Genomic DNA, 20,202 nt, shown 5'->3' on the forward strand with positions numbered 1-20,202 from the left:
ACACTCTCCACAAACACGGGGCTTCTTCCCTGTATGTGTCTTCTGCAGTCTGATGAGATTGGACCTCACACTGAAGCTTCACCCTCGCACCCCACAAACAGGGCTTCTCCCCTGTGTGTCCCCTGGTCTCTAATGAGAACTGACTTCTAACTGATGCTTCACCCACACTCCCTGCAAACATATGCTTTCGACCCGGTGTATGTCCCCTGCTGCGTGACGACACCCGACTTCTCACTGAAACTTCGCACCACTCTCCTCAAACATAGGACTTCTCCCCTGTGTGTGTCTTCTGTTTTCTGATGAGATGCGCTTCTGACTGACTTTTGCCCACACTCCCCACAGACATAGGGCTCCTCCCCTGTGTGTGTCTTCTGTTGTCTGATGAGATGGGACTTCTGACTGACGCTTTGTCCACACTTTCTACATACATAGGGCTCCTCCCATGTGTGAGTCCTCTGGTTGTGATGAGACTTTACCTATCCTTGGAGACTTACCCTCACTCTCCATACTTGAGTCTTATAATTCCTGATACCCCTGCCCCCATAAGTAATTTGCCTGTTTCTTCTGCATTCAGTTTCTGGCTTGTGCTGGGCTCTTATGTCGTTCTCTCATGCACCTCAGAACCCCCCATTTGTCTTTTGGGTGAGTAGGAAGAGGCCATTGAAATCCTCTTCGGCCTTATGCAAAACGTGCGGCCTTTCATCGAAGGATGGGGACTTTTTTGCCCTCTCGTTGCTCCAGTTTTTCACTCAGGCTGTGTGGATCAGAATATCACAGCTGCTGATGTTGACTGACCGGGCAGGGATCCTCTGGTTGGAGGTGGTCTCTTGCAGATGGTCTCAGGAGGATCTGAGAGGAATTTTTGACTTGAGAAGTCCAGAGAGTCGGATACACAGGGTAGATCTTAGGCTTTGGTTCTGGTGAAAGAGGAAGCTTTTAGTCAGGTAGCTGGTTTGCCATGGTACGGCCTGCCCCACTGATCATCTTAGTGTTGACAGTGCACGATTTGTCTCCCATCAAGTGTGCCTTTACAGTCCTCTTTTCCATTCCATTCTTATTCTCTACAACTACAGAAATCCAGGAAGCCTGTGTTAATGGCCTTTTCTACATATTACCCAGACTAGGGACCTTGCAGTAGCATCAGAGGCAGTGTCTCTGATAGAGGTGGATCTGCAAGGACCTTTCCCTGTGTGTATCTGGAAAAGTGATGTCACAGTGGCCACAGGTATTTTACCCTACTGAGAGATAAGACTCTTGGTGACTTAGGTGGAATCTCCCTGAAGGGCTCCCTGTGAGGGGAAAGAGTCTGTTAAGTTAGGAGTGCCTGGCCTGGAGCTCACTGCATATGGGAGGCAGCACAGGGGGTGATTAGAGCAGGTGTGAGTAAAACTGAATTTGAGACTCCTTGTTCAAAGAGTAGTCTTTGTGTTGATCTCTGCAGGAAGTGGGTTTCAGACTGGATGAGACCAAGAGGCCCAGGTCCCACTGACTACAGGTCTCTGGCTCCTGCTACCCCAACTGTTTCATAAATTGCTCCTCTGTCTTCTGTAAATCATAAAATAAAGATGTGTCCTTTCTCAAGCCTCACCAGTACTCACTCCTCATTTATTTCACTCAGTTTTAGTCCATTTAACACGCACTAGGAAGCCCTGGTTTAAAATACATCTCCCATCAGACTCCTCACACCCTCACTCCCATGCATCTTCAGTCAGCCCACTCTTCCCTCATGTCTCGCAAGGAACTGACCTCTGAGGGTACTCCCTGCTGCTGTCTCTTCCCAAAAATGAGCTGCAGCATTGTCTTAGCACAGAAACCATGCCACTTGCAGCTGAAAGCTGCACGGTTGCTCTATGTCTCCAGGAAGACCCCTGGGGGCCTGCACATGGACATGGACGCCGAGGCTTTGGTGTTCCATCCAGCCTCCTTCCTCTCTCTCTGTGCTTGCTCCTGCTATCACTGGCATGACTTCTCTTCCCGGCTCTGTGGGTGCAGCACTGGTTGCTCCGCTGCCGGGAATCCTTACCCAGAAGTGTCATCTCTGCAGAGACCCTGCCCCACCATCCTCCACCACACCCCACCCTCTGCTCATACTGACCCAAGGCACTTTTCCTGCACTGGTCTTCCTCAGAGCACCAGCCCCTGTCTGGTATGAAGCCAATGCTGCCCCAAGGGAGTGGTTCTGTCTGTTTCAGTGTGTGGAGCCCTGTCTGGCACAGAGTATGAACTCACTTGACAACAAACTGAAACAGTAACTGAATGCAAATCACTCTATGCATGTCACTCAGATATGTGTAGGAAATGAGGAAGAAACAGGTAAAGGTGAGAGGGCTGGTATGTGCTAGAAAACTTTTCACTTACACGCCTTTCAGCAGAAAGTGTATTACACATTTTTTGCATGAAATACTGAACATTAGAACTAACATTTTTAATATAAACATTTTCCTAACAGTCATATGAAATAAAGCAAATTCTGAGGCATTTTAGTTGCAACTTGACTGACTCTAGACTGGATTGTACTCTGCTTCAGAACTGGACCAAGGAGGATCCCCAGGACATGATGGAGGCACTGGAAGAGGGGTGGCACTCACCTTTCCCAGCCACGAGCTCGCTCTTTTCCCTGCTGTCCCGCTTGACGCCAAGTTCCTTGCCACACTCGTCTGCATATCAGACCTGAAGTTCACAGCCCGGCTGACCACCTGGCAGATTTGGTAGAAGATCTGCCATACTGCAAGGCCATCAGGTTCTGCTCGTCGTCGTCCCAGGCACAGTTCACATACCTGGGGTATAGGCCAGGAAGGGGAAAGAAACCACAGGAGACGAGTCCCCTCCACTGTCAGACCATGGCCAGCTCCTTGCCTTCAGGCTCTGAGGCCACCATGGCTCCCACCACCCCTCATAGGGGCCTTCTGTTCACACCTTCGACCAGGCCATGTGAATTCCCATTTCCAGATCCTGTTTCTGACCCTCTTCCTGGTTGGAATGCTTTTCTCTCCTTACCTAATTAGCCATTGTCCAGGTCCCAGTTCCAGACCTGTCTCCACCTGGACTGTCCGTAAGACTGGTGATCTCCAGCTCCTCTATACTCTAAACTAAGTTCTCTTTCATTCCACAGGACTTGGTGCTCCTAAGCTAGCATGCACGACTCAGCACTCTGCCCAGCCTGCCTTCTTTCCCGAGGCTTTTCTCACATCTCCCCACATGCATCTAGGGTCCTATTCACTTGCCCACCCCCTCCCATGGACACTTGGAGAGTGCTCTGACGTAGTTTGAGACACACAACAGTAAGAGTTTGTTCACTTTCTGCCTGCCCTGATGAAAGGAGAGGCCCTCAGAAAATGGCCATGCTCATGGCCATCTTGCCCTCCGCTATTGCTTCCCAGGCCTCAGGGCCCACTTCTCACTGGAACAGAGCCTGGAGAGGTTGTTGCCCACATGGACTCAACATCTCCCATGTTAGATTACCCTGGTGCTCTGGAGTTATTAAAAAATATAAAAATTAAGGTTACTACCCCTAAAACCGATTGGTTGCAGTCTGTCTGCAGTATGTTCTCCAAAAGGACATGAGTTGTGTGATCTGCTTCAGTAATGAAGTTCACTGTCTAAACTGGGACACAAGAGTGCTTGGTCAGTGTCAATTAAGTGAGTTAAAGTATCCCTGGTGAATCTAAACTCCTCAAGTTGTTTTCAAGTACCTCAGTTTTGTTGAGAATATAGACATATTTTGAGAGCGCAAGCTATATTTTTCTTTCTAATGTCTTTTGAAATTAAAGAGCATGATATGGAGGGAAAAGAGGAAAGAAGATGTGAAAGCTAGTGAGGGAGATGGGTTGAGAAGGAAAGAGGTGTGGGCTTGAGGGAGGAACGTCGTCTACAAACTGCAGACTCACTGCACTCACCTCATCCAGTTGACCAAAGGTGTGTCCTTTCCACCCACATACTCATAGTGGTTTCTCCCTTTGGTAAGCTGAGTGTCAGAAAAGAGATACAAGCTTTCTTCTCTGATTTTTTTTTGGCAGCAAATAATAGAAGAGGTATTTCCCTCTGCTGTCACTGATGCTCTTCAGCCTGCATGGATTCAACTGTCAGTCGACCCATATGGTAAGCTCTTTAATCATCATTTCAAGTCTGAGTCTACTGAGATTGAAGTCAAGGGCTCCACAAGTGAGGAGTCACTTCTGTATTCCTGTACAACTGTCTCCCACCTCTCCTCTGATCTTTAGATAGAAGCCCTCTGTGCCTATACACTGATAGACATCCTATTTGCCTGTACCGCTGTCTCCCACCTTCTTCTGATCTTTAAATAGAAGTCCTGTGTTCATGACCAGTGCACACAGTACACAGGGCTGACTGTGTCATTGATGACCGTGTCATCATCATCTGCACCCTTGCATGTAGATATGAAGTACCCCCACTACCACACACAAGCGATTAGAGGCCAGAGGACAGGGAAGCAGGGTTATTTCTCACCAGCCAAGGAGCATCCACCGTTAGTGGCCTCTTCATCGTCTGGCCCTCTTAGGGGTCAAAGTGCAGGCCCAAAGACAGATCAGATGCTTCGCTCCACGCTCCAAGCCCAGCCGCAGGGATGCCTGATGGTCTGATACTTAACCCAGGGGGCAGAGTGAGGGCTGAGCATTTGGCGTGCACATTTTCCACTGCAGAGTCCTTTACAAAGGTCGGGGGCCTGTGGGCAGCACAGCTGTCAATCAAGAAGTTCTGACACTCCTCACAATCTGGAGAAGAGAGCAACAGGGATGAGGGGAGGTATAGTTATGGCTGTAAAGACCTACAGAAAGAACTGGGACACTCATAGCATTTGGCCTCGATCCTGTACCCCAAGTCATAGAGGAAGGGTACGACTGGGGTACAAACGGTGAGGTGAGGCTACTGTACCAAGGCCTTATAACCCCTTCTCTGTGAATGGGCCAGCGGGGTCGTCATCCAGGGGCCCTCTGACCTCTTAGTACACATGGCCCTTTCTTTCTCATAGACTATACCTCTTCACTTCAGTCTCCTTTCTTCTGAGTTCTAAGATGGAGAACAGAAGTGAAGCAAGGCTGGTGGGGCCTAGAGAGTTAGCCCTTGTTTTATCAGAAAGTGTGAGATCTCCTACTTGTCCATCTACACACTTGGCCAAAACTTTTTTTTTATATTTATTTTTCAAACTTTTACTTTCATATTTTTAAGTTTCAGTGTTACATTATTTACTTATTGGCCACGCTGCATGGCTTGTGGGATTTTAGCTCCCCGACCAAGAATGGAACCCACACCTCCTGCAGGGGAAGCATGGAGTCTTAACCACTTAACCATCAGGAAGCCCATTCTCCCTTTTAACTATGGTTCAGGAGACTGACGTGCCACACTGAACACAGATGCCCAGTTCAGTGTTAGCTTCCTGTGCTTCCCATTTGTAGGTTTAACTTCCCAACCTTCTTCCAAAGGAAATAGTTCACCGACACATTTACTCAGAAAATACATGTGAAGGGCACATGACACATAAGGCAATGAGCAGAGATCTGGGCATAAACACTAACAAAGCAGGGTCCCTATTATCACAGCTGGATTTATTGGACTACTTGTAGTGTCAGCAGTTTTGCATTTAATGGAATGCTTTCAAACACTCTATGAGTTATGTATTCTCACCTTCACTTCACAGATGTGCAACCAGGACCTCAGAAAATGTATAAGATTTTCCAAAGGCCACCTTAAACCAACACCTACCCAAAGTCCACACCACACATCCAGGCCATACTTATTAGCTTTTCTACAGGGATAAGAGGAACTAACTAGAGGAACTCCCCAGATTCTGTCTTGCCAAATGTTGTCTGGGGTGCTGTCCAGGGGTCCTTGATTCTCTGGGAGGGGGCACTGGTTTCTAAGCCTGCTTAGAGCCATTTGTATTCAGCAGTTTTGCTGCTCATAGCAATTTCTTCAAACTAGATACCTTAATCAATGGTCACCTGGACATTCCCTTCCACGTGAGTAAAAGACAACAAGCATTTCTTTAGTTCTTTAGGATATTATGAAGTGTTTCACATGCATAACTTGCAGTACAGTTCAGTCGCTTAGTCATGTCCAACTCTTTGTAACCGCATGAACTGCAGCACTCCACGCCTCCCTGGCGTCCATCACCATCTCCCGGAGTTTGCTCAAACTCATGTCCATCGAGTTGGTAATGCCATTCAGCCATATCATCCTCGGTCGTCCCTTTTTCCTCCCAGCATCAGGGTCTTTTCCAATGAGTACTCTTCGCATGAGGTGCCCAAAGTCTTGGAGTTTCAGCTTCAGCAGCACTCCTTCCAATGAACACCCAGGACTGATCTCCTTTAGAATGGACTGATTGGATCCCCTTGCAGTCCAAGGGACTCTCTCAAGGGTCTTCTCCAACACCACAGTTCAAAAGCATCAATTTTTCAGCACTCAGCTATCTTCACAACCAACTCTCACATCAATACATGACCCCTGGAAAAACCATAACATTGGATAGACGGACTTTTGTTGGCAAAGTAATGTCTCTGCTTTTTAATATGACATCTAGGTTGGTCATAACGTTCCCTCTAAGGAGTAAGCATCTTTTAATTTCATAACTGCAATTACCATCTGCAGTGATTTTGCAGCCCCCCCACCCCCGCCCCCAAAAACTAAAGTCTGACACTGTTTCCACTGTTGCCCATAAATTTACCATGAAGTGATGGGACCAGATGCCCTGATCTTAGTTTTCAGAATGTTGAGCTTTAAGCCAACTGTTTCACTCTCCCCTTTCACCTTCATCAAGAGGCTTTTTAGTTCCTCTTCACTCTCTGCCATAAGGGTGGTGTTATCTGCATATCTGAGGTTATTGATATTTCACCTGGCAATCCTGATTCTAGTTTGTGCTTCTTCCAGCCCAGCGTTTCTCATGATGTACTCTGCATATGTTAAATAAGCAGGGTGACAACATACAGCCTTGACGTACTCCTTTTCCTATTTGGAACCAGTCTGTTTCTCCATGTCCAGTTCTCACTGTTGCTTCCTTACATGCATATAAGGTTCCCAGGAGGCGTGTTAGGTGGTCTGGTATTCCCATCTCTTTCAGAATTTTCCACAGTTCACTGTGATCCATACAGTCGAAGGCTTTGGCATAATCACTAAAGCATAAATCGTTTTTTTTTTTTTCCTAGAATTCTCTTGCTGTTTCCACGATCCAGCGGATGTTGCCGATTTGATCTCTGGTTCCTCTGTCTTTTCGAAAACCTGCTTGAACATCTGGAAGTTCATGGTTCATGTATTGCTGAAGCCTGGCTTGGAGAATTTTGAGCATTACTTTACTAGCGTGTGAGATGAGTGCAATCGTGCAACAGTTTGAGCATTCTTTGGCATTGCTTTTCTTTTTTTTTTTTTTCACTTATTTTGATTAGTTGGAGGCTAATTACTTTACAATATTGTAATGGGTTTTGTCATACATTGAAATGAAACAGCCATGGATTTACATGTATTCCCCATCCCGATCCCCCCTCCCACCTCCCTCTCTACCCAACCCCTCTGGGTCTTCCCAGTGCACCAGGCCCGAGCACTTGTCTCATGCATCCAACCTGGGCTGATGATCTGTTTCACCCTAGATAGTATACATGTTTCAATGCTGTTCTCTCAAAACATCCCACCCTTGCCTTCTCCCACAGAGTCCAAAAGTCTGTTCTGTACATCTGTGTCTCGTTTTCTGTTTTGCATATAGGGTTATCGTTACCATCTTTCTAAATTCCATATATATGTGTTAGTATACTGGTCTTTATCTTTCTGGCTTACTTCACTCTGTATAATGGGATTCAGTTTCATCCATCTCATTAGAACTAATTCAAATGAATTCTTTTTAATGGCTGAGTAATATTCCATGGTGTATATGTACCACGGCTTCCTTCCCATTCATCTGCTGATGGGCATCTAGGCTGCTTCCATGTCCTGGCTTTTATAAACAGTGCTGCAATGAACACTGGGGTGCACGTGTCTCTTTCAGATCTGGTTTCCTCGGTGTGTATTCCCAGAAGTGGCATTGCTGGGTCATATGACAGTTTGTATGGAAATACAAAAAAACCTCGAATAGCCAAAGTAATCTTGAGAAAGAAGACTAGAACTGTAGGAATCAACCTTCTCGACTTCAGGCTCTACTACAAAGCCACAGTCATCAAGACAGTATGGTACTGGCACAAAGACAGAAATATAGATCAATGGAACAGAATAGAAAGCCCAGAGATAAATCCGTGAACCTATGGACACCTTATCTTCAACAAAGGAGGCAAGGATATACAATGGAAAAAAGACAACCTCTTTAACAAGTGGTGCTGGGAAAACTGGTCAACCACTTGTAAAAGAATGAAACTAGAACACTTTCTAACACCGTACAAAAAAAATAAACACAAAATGGATTAAACATCCAAATGTAAGACCAGAAACTACAAAACTCCTAGAGGAGAACACAGGCAGAACACTCTCTGACACAAATCACAGCAGGATCCTCTATGACCCACCTCCCAGAATATTGGAAATAAAAGCAAAAATAAACAAATGGGACCTAATCAAACTTAAAAAGCTTTTGCACAACAAAGGAAACTATAAGCAAGGTCAAAAGACAGCCCTCAGATTGGGAGAAAATAATAGCAAACAAAGCAACAGACAAAGGATTCATCTCAAAAATATACAAGCAACTCCTGCGGCTTTTTTATTCCAGAAAAATAAATGACCCAATCAAAAAATGGGCCAAAGAACTAAACAGACATTTCTCCAAAGAAGACATACAGATGACTAACAAACACATGAAAAGATGCTCAACATCACTCATTATCAGAGAAAATGGAATTCAAAACCACAATGAGGCACCATTACACGCCAGTCAGGATGGCTGCTATACTAAAGTCTACAAGCGATAAATGCTGGAGAGGGTGTGGAGAAAAGGGAACCCTCTTACACTGTTGGTGGGAATGCAAACTAGTTCAGTCGCTATGGAGAACAGTGTGGAGATTTCTTAAAAAACTGGAAATAGAAATATATATTATTTTCTTTGTTTCATTTAATTAATGTGTTTTAATTCCAGGTTACTTACTTTACAATTTTGTCGTTTTGTTTCTTGGGTGGTGGTGGTGTTGTTTTGCCATACATTGATATCAATCAGCCCTGGGTGTGTACGTGTGTCCCAACCCCCCCACCCCCCACCCCCCTGAACCCAATCGCACTTCCTCCCTCACCCCATTCCTCTGCACTTTCCCAGTAAACCAGCTTTGAATGCCCTGCTTCATGTAATGAATTTGCACTGGTCATCTATTCGACATATGGTAATAAACATGTTAAATTGCAGTTCCCTCATATTGTCCCACCTTCAGCTTCTCCCTCATAGTCCAAAAACAATTTTACATCTGTGTCCCTTTTGTTCTCTTGCATAAAGACTCATCCTTACCGCATTCCAAATTCCATATATACATGCTAATATACTATATGGGCACTTCTGTTTCTGGTTTACTTCAATCTGTATAACAGGCTCCAATTTCATCCACCTCATTAGAACTGACTCAAATATGTTCTTTTTTATAGCTGAGTAACAATTCATTGTCTATATTTACTACAACTTTCTTATCCATTTGCAAACTGATGGACATCTAGAGTGCTTCCACTTCCTGAATATTGTAAACATTTTTCCACTGAACATTGGAGTACCTATCTCTCTTTCAATTCTGTTTTCCCTGGTGTGTATGCCCAGATGTGGGGTTGCTGGGTAATATGGTAGTCCTATTACAAGTGTTTTAAGGAATCTCCACACTGTTCTCCATAATGGCCAAAGTACCTTGCAGTCCTACCAACAGTGTAAGAGGATCCCTGTTTCTGCATACCTTCTACAGCATTTATTACTTACAGATTTTTTGATGGCAGCCATTCTGACCAGTGTTAAATGGCACCACATTGTGGCTTTGATTTGTATTTCTCTGTTCATGAATGATGCTGAGCATCTTCTCATGTGTTTGTCAGCCATCTATATTTCTTCTTTGGGGAACTGTCTGTTTGGCCTTTTTTTTTTTTTTTTAATGGTCATTTATTTTTCTGGTGTTGAGCTGCATGAACTGCTTGCTCATTTTGGAGATTATTTGTCCGTTGCTTCATTTGTTATTGTTTTCTTTTATTCACAAGGGTGCCTTTTCACCTTCCTTATAGTTTCTCTTGTGAGCCAAAGCTTTTTAAGTTTCACAGAACAAGATAGTGGAGTAATAGGTGAACATGGAATGTATCTCTCTCCATGGATACGTCAGGAAAACCTTCAGACACAGATATGCATGAAGAACACCAGCTGAGAATGGACAGGAGGAGCTGACCAGAGGACAAGAATATGTAGAATCATGTAAAGTTATCAAGATGAAGGAACTAGGAGGAAAACCAGGAGTGTTAGTAGGACATGACCTGCTCAAGGTGGATGGGGGAACTGAAGCAAGGGTCCAATCCCCACATCAGGGTAATTGTCTAAATCAGAGAGGAAACATTTAAGACTGCCACTGAAACAGCTGTACTGTGGCAGCCTAAACAGAATGAGAATCAGACAGTCCTTGCCACAGCCATACACACCCTGGACAACAAAATGGGTCCCCTGGACCCATGCCTGGGACCTGGAGTTTGGGGACTGTGAAGGAATCACAGGATGAGGGCCTATATTGACTGTGGAGAGACAAAGAGAGGGGATGTAAGGGAGGAGCCTGTGGTGGGAAATGCTTGTGTAGGAAAGCCTGGCAACCATGGAAGCAAGGCGAATACTGCTGAGTCACGTGTAGGGGGTGAAGGCATCACTATAGATTCTCTCTCCCCACACAGCCACATTGGCAACTGAACAATAGAGAGGCTGGCACATCAAGAGCCTGACACACTAAACTACAGATAGGACCCCACCCAGGGTGTCCTTTTATGTGTCTGATGCACAGATCTACTGAATAGTATCCCAGGCAGAAGGTCCCTATATGTGCCTAGCCACATGGAGCGACAGAGAAGGAACCCAGGCAAGGGAGCCCTCCACTTGCCTGAGTGGGCAGAATCCCAGAAAATGACTGGTCAAAGAGGCCGTCTGATCGCCAGCTACAAGAGGCTCAAAGAAAGACTTGATAGGGCCGTAATTCCTGTGGTGGAAGCAGTCCGTGTCCCTGCAACACTTGGAACCACCAGAGTGTCCTCAAGCCAATCAGCTATGCCACCTTCATTCTCAATACTCACTAGGACAAAGCTGCCACGGGCAACACATATCTTGCGTCTATGCACTCAGGATCATTCGGGCAGTTTCCCACTCTTTTAGGCCCAGTAGACTGTGCCCTGTCAGGCTTTTTCTGTCAGATGGGGGAGTGGTCTCCAGGCAAGAATACTGGAGCATATTTATCAATAATGGTTGCCATACCTTTCTAGAGCACTATATTTCCTTCTGCCCTAACTGATAACTCCCCGCTGAGTAGCTGGTGCTGCCAGGTTCCCTGGGACTCAAGCGGCTGCACCACCTCCACACCTAGCCCTAATGGGACAAACACAAGTCCTCCAGGTCAGCCCCAGAAGCAAACCCTAATGGCCAACCCGCATGCTGAGTTGGAAATAAAATCACAATTGAAACCCATGGGAAGAGGCTATGGAAGAATAGACAAAAACCTCCCACCAGCTGTACAAGCTGCAGATTAAATCCACATGATCAACTAGTCAGACTCTGAGTCTAAGGAATATATAAAAGGTAACTGATAGCTCCCACAAAAGAAACCATACTGATTCTGATGGCTTTGGGCATTTGAGCCAAGAACACACAGGAGTAGGTCCACACTGGAATCTGAGCTGCCTCCACAGCAGATCCAGAGATCAGCAGAGTGTTGGAGGGCATCCTAGGGAGAGGAGGTGAACTGTGCCTCCCAGTGAGGGAAAGGACTCTGACAGCATTCACTCAAGAGAAACATTTCTCTTTCTTACATTTGGACTTCTTCTGTAGACCTTTCAGAATTTCTTTCTTTCTTTCTTCTCCCCCGGCCCCACTGCACCCCCTGTGCTGTAGTTGTTACTTTTTTTGGCAATATGGAATCTAATTAAGCTTTTGAGCTTTTCTTTTTTTTGCAGTCACTCTTTGTTGTTGTTGTTGTTGTTGTTGTTACCTCTTCCTCTACGTTGGCCTTTGTGGTTTTGTCGAGTTTGCCTTTCTCTCTCTCCCTTTAAATTTTAATTTTTAACCATATTATTATTTTCTACATTTATTCCTTTACTTACTTTTCCTACTGTTCTTTCCCCCTTGCAGTTATCTTTAATGTGTATAACTCTTCCTTATCAGCCTCTATTTAACTTTGCAAAACTATTCTTTCATTCTTTACTTCCCTCTCCTCTCAATGTGTATGTTAGGCTCATTTTCATAGCTTTATTCCTCAATTGGCCCTTTGCTTTAGCTTTGTTTTCCAGTCCGTGTTGTATTTGGTTAATTTTGTACCGGTGTATATATTTTTTCTTTCCTTTTATTTTTGTTGGAATGTTTTGATTTTGCTTATGTGTCAACATGTACATGTATATATTTAGTCACATTTTTTATTGTTACTATAAACCTCTGCCTCTACATTGGGCTTTTGCAGTTCTGTGGAGTTTTCCTCTTTTCTTTCATCTTCTTCTTCTATAGTTTTCATTTTTTCTTGTTAAAATTTTAATTTTTTAAAACCTATCATATCTTCTCACATTGATTCATTTTTCTTTTCTATAGCTCTTTACCCCATGCATTTAATCTTCAATGTATATAAAATTTCTTCATCTAATGCTATATAACTTTGCCTTTATATTTTCTTCTTTCTTCGCTTTTCTTTCCTCTAAACATATGTAAAATTTTATTTCATTGCTTTATACCCACTCAACACCTTGCTTTAGTTTGTTTTCCAGTTTGGCTTTATTTAGTTTTCTTCTTAACATTTTAACATAACTGTTGTTTTACAGTTTTACCAGCTCAATCTACTGTACTTTATTTTTTTGTACTGTTCTGACTTTGCTTATAGGTGCATAAGTAAATGTGTATATTCCATTTTATTTAATTATTATGTGTCTTATCTTAAAACTACCTTTTGTCTGGGATTCATCTTTGGTTTCTCATTTTTGGCCACTTGTTTGATCTCACATAATGTCGTAACAAACCACTGGTGGAATCTTTATTTCTGACCAGACATCAAGCCCTGAGCCACTGGAATGGGAGCACTGATTCCAAAACCGTATATGGTCAGATAATTCACCTTACTGAGTATTAAATAGAGAGAACTTACATAAACTAAACCACCTGAATACAAGACCCAGCATCACCCAAGAACAACCAGTGGTAGCACCCTGTGCAGGACTCATGTAAACAACAAAAAAACAAAAAACAAAAATACAAACCCAATCATCAGCAGACAGGATTACTAACTCATTTAAGCTAGCCCTTAAGAGGAAAAACAAGCAAACAAACAAAAATTCAGCACAAATCCCACCCTATAGGAAGCTCACAGAATCCACTAAAACAGCCTTCAGAGGGCAGAAACCAAACAAAAGAAAGAATTCAAACTTGAAGCCTAGGCAAAGGAGAACTCAAACACAGAAAGTTTACTTTAAAAAAAAAAGAAAGAAAGAAAATGCAGAGAAGTACTCCACAAATGGAGGAACAAACTATAAACACAGGAGTTCAAATAAAAGAAGTGGAAATAGGCAAATGACCTGAAAAAAAAAATAAAGAAAAATAATAGTAAAGATGATCAGAAACCTTGTAAACAAAATAGAGAACATGCAAAGATCAATTAACAAAGACCAATAAGAATTAAAGAATAAACATACAGCGACAAACAACACAATTACTGAAATTAAGAATACTCTAGAAAGAATCAACGACAGCATACCTGAAACAAACAAAGGCATCAATGAGCTGGAATGTAAAACTGTGGAAGTAACCTCTGAAGAGCAGAATAAAGTAAAAAGGATGAAAAGAACTGGGGATAATCTCAGCAGCCTCAGTGACAATAGGAAACTCACCAGCATTTGAATTATACAGGTCCCACAGAACAAGACAGAAAGAAAGTGTATGAGAATATTTTTCAAAGGATTATTGTTGGAAATTTCCTTTTCCTTTGCTCAAGTTCAACCTCCACAAAAAGGTCTCCCCTGCCCATCCTGTTTTAATAACAATACCTCTACTTCTTCACCCTACACTTTATTTTTTCCTCACAGTACTCGTCACTAATTACCAGTATATTACATATTTATCTGTTTATTATTGCTCCATGGCAGCAGGGATTCTCTCTTCTCCGTGTGTACCTCCCACATCTAGAACAGTGCCTGGAATATAAAAGACCCTTTATTTCATCCCCACTCTCCAATACCATGATTCACCTCCAACAAGGTAATAAGTTCTTTCACCATATCTGCCTTTGCATAAAGTTCCTTCCAGTCTGAAATACCCTTTAAAGGCAATTCTGATAACAATTCAGGAATTTTTTTTTCCCACAATCCATAAGTATATTCACACCTTCTCCAGTAAAGGTTACTGACCATTACTTCTTCCTGCTATGTTAGCAGTTCAATGGAAAAATTCTTTGACTAGGAAACAGAATCTAGACTCTGGTTTTAGCTTTGTCATGAAGTACTGCATCTGTCCTCTAAGCTCCTATGACACTTTGGAACTATTAATGTCAGTTTTTAAAATCCAACCAATCTTCCACAGTCCACCTCAACTCTCAGTTACTCCAGCCTAAAGAGACTTTTTTTTTTTTTAACTTCTAAACATTCTTCACCATAGATAATCTACAGCAGTGGTTTAACTTTTTTAGGCTGGGAAGAATCTAAAGTCACAGTGCTTTCTGACACCTAAAACTCAAATTATAAACACATGTAAATAAAATGTCATTGTGTATTAGAACTAGAACAAAGTGATTTTAAGTGTCAAAGATTAAACACACACACACATACACACACTACTCTCAACACATAGTAGAGAAAGCTGAAGCTGAGAAAATTGTAATTAGTTTCTTTCTTACACGTAAAGGGAAAACAGGGAGAGATTTTACTGTTGGGACAATTAATCTATTCTACCAAACATACAGTATGAAAACCACTAGTCTATACCACATAATTCAAAATTATATCATATACTCTTGTTCACAAGACTCAGCTACTTGACTTCAAATGTATCACCAAGAGATTACTCCATAAATATGTTGACAATATTAAAAGTGATAAACATCCATGTCAGTTGACAGTACTATGTTAAACACTTTCATGCAAAATGGTAAAACCTATTTCAAGTAATTAAGTCTACCACACATCATATGCAAGCTCCCATATGCTAAACAAACAAAAAAACCCAGCAAGCTGAAAATGTACCTATTTACAAAATTCTTCATCAAGCTTCATATTCTTTCACTGACCCTCTAAACTCTGAGTAGCAATTAAATTAAAATTATGACAATGTTAGAGAAACTGTATTATACATTCTAAACACCAGAAAATCTAGAAATTAATCATTTGAAAGGATTTAAGTGAAAATATTCCCTTTGTTATAAACTCAAGTTATATGTTAACTCTTTATATGTTACATGTTAACTATTTGTAACTATTTATAAAGTCATGCTGATTTTGGAATGCAAAAACATGCTTGGTATATCAGCTGAATAAATGAAAAATTTACCTATTAAATTTCAAAGCTATAAAATAAGACATGTTCTAAAATCACTAATTTATACACTAAAAACATATCACCAAGTATAAGACACTGCCCTTCAACAAGATTAAAATGCGATCAACCAGCACAGTGTGTCATAAATGATAACACTGCTTTATTTGCATTATACATCAAAAAATTATCCTGACAAATCAGTAATAGTGAATTCTACTTAGTAGAAAGGAAGTTGCTACTAAGAGTTAATTTTGTTATATTTATTTTTGAATGCTCACACACAGAGACATGATTAAAAGATGAAAGATAAATGCCCTTAAATAAACTTGCTGCAATCATCTCTTATTCAGATCACTCTATGAGCAAGAAATGGTTCCTCTAAAACTGTTTCAGAAAAATATCTTTGTACCGATACAAGAAAAGTGAAAGATCACTTGTCCAAACATACAATAAAATGGTAGGAAAGAGATGAAAATTTAATGTTTACAAAGATCAAAACAGGCTTTTCCAAGACTAAGCTGGCATATAAAGCAAAATACACAAAGTGACAAAAGATTTAACCTTTATCTTACAAATTATTAACGTAACAGTACAGAAAGCTTGAAACAGAAAGTATGGGACACGTAACATTATTAATCTCACACCCTACCAAAACCATAATTTGTTTTTGCACTAGCAAAGGCAAAGGGGAAGAACCCTGAGATAAGGTGGTACCAGAACCAAAGGGTCCTGCCAATCATACTGTGACCAGATCCATTACTTTAAAAATCTACATGAACATTATGCAGATGAAGAGTTGGAATGTGAAGAATGAGACGAAGAAGAACAAGTAACAAGACCATGGAAGCTGAGCCCAGGATGATATACCAGCTGTGACAAGAGGCTAAAGTGGTAGCTGAAAACGGATGACCATGCAAAGCATCTAGCCTTGCAAAGGATAAAGCAAGACACAGTAATTTAAAACAATAGATCATAAACCTGGCAAAGAAACAGAATCCTACAGAGACTAAGAGATTTCAATCAAGAGGATGAAAAGATAAGACAGACTGGAAGAAAATACTTTCAAAAGACACATACACCTGACAAAGGACTGCTATCCAAAATACACAAAAGAATTTATAAAACTCATCAATAAATTTTGAGACTGGCAAGACCAGGACACCTCACCAAAAGGATATTCAGATAGCAAATAGGCATATAAAAACATGTTCAGTCTGAATTAAAATAACAATGGGATGCCACCACACATCTATGAGAATGGCCAAAATCCAAAACAAGGACAACACCAAATTTGGTGAGGATGCAGAGCAAGAGGAACACTCAATCACTGCTGGGAGGGATACAAAATGCCACTTGGGAAGACAGTGGCAGTTTCTTACAAAACTAGACATATTCTTACTATGGGATCCAGAAAATTACGCTCCCCAGAATAAATACCAAAGGAGTTGACAACTTACGTCGCCATAAAATCCCCCACACTAATGTTTACAGCAGCTTTACTCGTAACTGACATAAGCAAACAAGATGCCCTTCAGTAGGTGAATAAACAAACTGCGGTACATCCAGACAATCGAGTATCACTCAGCACTAGAAAGAAATGAGCTATCAAGCCCATGAGAAAAAAAAAAACAAAAAGACGCAGAGGAACCTTAAGTACATACTACAACGTCAAAGAAGTCAATCTGAAAAGGCTACGTACGATATGATTCCAACCACATGACCACCTGGAAAAAGCATAACTAAAGAGACTGAAAAAAAGATCTGTGGCTGCCAGGGCTTAGGGTGAAAGGAAAAATGAATATGCAGAGTATAGAGGATTTTTAGGGCAGTGAAAATATTCTGTATGCTATTGTAATGGCATTTCATTACACAGTTGCCAAAACATATAGAATAAACACCACCAAGAATAAACATCATGTAAATGATGGACTGCGGGTGATAATGGTAAGTCAGTGTAAGTTCAACATTGTAACAATCATCAATATTGTAACAATCACACCACTCTGGCAGGGATGCTTGTGGTAGGGGAGACTGTACATATGTCAGTGGGCATACAGGAAATCTCTATACCTTTTGCTCAATTTTGTGTGAATCAAAAACTGCTGTAAAAAATAAACTCTATCTTAAAAAGCTTTTCTGGTAGCTCAGATGGTAAAGAATCCACCTGCAACGCAGGAGACCTGGGTCAGGAATATCCCCGTAAGAAAATAGCAACCCACTCCAGTATTCCCGTCTGGAGAACTCCATGCACACAGAGGAGCCTGGCTGGCCACAGTTTCATAGGGCCGCAGAGTTGCACACAACTGAGAGACTAACACACACACAAAAAGTCAAGGGCTCACACCGGATCTGAGAGAAAGAGAATCTGGGTATTTTTGTTTTTAAAGAGCTACCCAGGTGATTCTGATGTAACAGCCAGGATTAGGGGACCACTGACTTAAAGAGCCACACCAGCCATTTCTGTTCCTTCCCTGTGCAAAAGTTCCTCAACATGAATGTTTTTATATAGTTATAATAATAATAATCATACTATATGTGGCTCTAAGTGCGGATCTTCGTAAGCCATCGTTAACATTCAACATTAACTTTCACTTTAGGAGACAAATTTCCTGCAGTATCATTTCATTTCCAAAGCACCACAATAATTAAAGAAAAAGGGTATAGCAGAATGAAAAAAAAAAGTCATCTGAGATTTAAACAATTTTCAACCTAACACCAAAAGCATGAGCCATGAAAGAAAAAAATGATAAAATGGGCTCCATCAAAATTGAAATCTTTTGTTCTACAAGTACTGTTAAAACAATTAAAAAGACAAACTACTGACATGGAGAAAGTATCAAATGACTTGTACCAAGAATAAAAACAAAAAAACCCCAAACTCTTACAACTCAAGAAAGCAAGCAAACAGAACTTTTAAATGGCGGAAAGACTTGAACAGACACTCAACCAAGTAAGATATAAAAAGGCAATTTGGCACATGAAAAGATGTTCACCAACCTTAGGCAGGAAGGAAAGGCAAATTAAAAGCATGATAAGATACCACTACACACACCCATTAGAATGGCTACAATACTGACAGTGTCAAGTCCTGACACAGATTCTGAACAGCTAAAACTTTCATACATTGCTAGTGTGGATACAAACGGCACAGTCCCACAAGAAAGCAGTCTGGCAGTATCTTATGAAGTTAAACACACACTCACCACATGACCCAGCAATCCCCCACTCCTAGGGATTTATCCTAGAGAAACGAAAACCTGTATCCGCACAGAAACTTACACAAAAATGTTCACAGCAACTCTATCACAACCAGAAGCAACTATACAACCCAAATGTCTTGCAATAAGCAGGTAAATGGATGAGCAAACTGATACACTGATAACAAGAGAGTATCACCCAGCAGTAACAAGGAACAAACTACTGATATACACAACAGCCTGGCTCAATTACAAAATAATTATGTGAATGAAAGAAGTTAGTCTCAAAGGCTACGAACTGTATGATTCCATTTATATAACATTATTGACAAAACAAAACTACACTGACAGATCAGTGGTTGCCAAGTATTAAGGGTGGAAGAAGGATGTGATTACAAAGGAAAAACAGAAATTTTCTGGGGCTGAAGGATATTCCATACTGACTGTGATAGCAATTACATAAACCTATAAATGGGCTAAAATTCACAGAACCGTACATGAAATTAAAAGGCTAATTTTATTGTATATTGATTTTTTAAAATTTGCAATGTTTATGTTCTCAAATTGGGTCCTGTTTCATTACTGTATTATTTACATAAGCAATGATGCCACAATCATTATTCAAAAAAGCAACCTGAATGCCTAACAATGAAGAATCATTATTTTTGAGCACACCAACCTTTACTGAGGCCTCTGCAATAATTCAAATAGACATACTACATCCTCCATTTCTGTGAACACAGCTTTCCCTGTCCTTTTTATTACACCCTTAGCAAAGATTAAAGTGGATTAGTAAATCAAAACAAAACCTATATTTTTCAATGCCATAATAACATAAGTTCGCTGTGTTCAATGATAAACTGACATCCAAGTTGTAAGAAATACATCTTCAAATCAATCAAATTGCTGGCGAAGGGAAGAAGGTGGAAAGGGTATGACAGGAGAGGCTAGCAGGTAGGAGCATGAGTGGGAGCCGAAAGGACTGACAAGGTCCTGACTGACCCAAGGTCACAGGAGCTCATGGTTAGAGAGCCGAAGGATATTAATAATCTATACATTAACCCCCCACCCTCTAACACACACACATTTATTTTTAATCATTAATTAAAACTTTTTCACGCTCTAAGTTTAAATGCCTGGGGCAAATCCCAGCAAGCCAATCCTAATGTTTAGGTAACACCAAGCAATTTTATCAACTAAAAGTAATAATTCAGATTTTAATTCTCAACTTTACTGAAACCAGAACTGAGCCATATAATTAATGATGATATGGACTACTGAAAAGGACTTTCTTCTTTAAAAAATCTTCAAACTCAGGACAAAACTTAATTCCAATATAGATAAACCTCTGAAAAATACAGACATTTA

At 41.3% G+C, this 20,202-nt stretch overlaps 1 long non-coding RNA gene across 4 annotated transcripts in view; it reads right to left on the reverse strand.

Moving 5' to 3' along the window:
- Positions 1-502: 502 nt before the first annotated feature.
- LOC133053505 (uncharacterized) overlaps positions 503-20,202 on the reverse strand; it is a 47,210-nt gene continuing 27,510 nt past the window's right edge. For 2 of the 4 annotated variants that reach the window (XR_009692284.1, XR_009692285.1), the window contains 3 exons: positions 4,468-4,733; positions 2,589-2,777; positions 503-917 (listed from right to left, as the gene is read on the reverse strand). This is a non-coding gene — a long non-coding RNA (uncharacterized LOC133053505). Of the gene's footprint in view, positions 918-2,588; positions 2,778-3,896; positions 4,066-4,467; positions 4,734-20,202 lie in introns of all 4 variants that reach the window. The other 2 variants (XR_009692286.1, XR_009692287.1) reach the window with 2 other exon arrangements.

The sequence above is a fragment of the Dama dama genome, chromosome Y, assembly GCF_033118175.1.
Source record: "Dama dama isolate Ldn47 chromosome Y, ASM3311817v1, whole genome shotgun sequence".
In the NCBI taxonomy this organism is placed as follows: domain Eukaryota; kingdom Metazoa; phylum Chordata; class Mammalia; order Artiodactyla; family Cervidae; genus Dama; species Dama dama.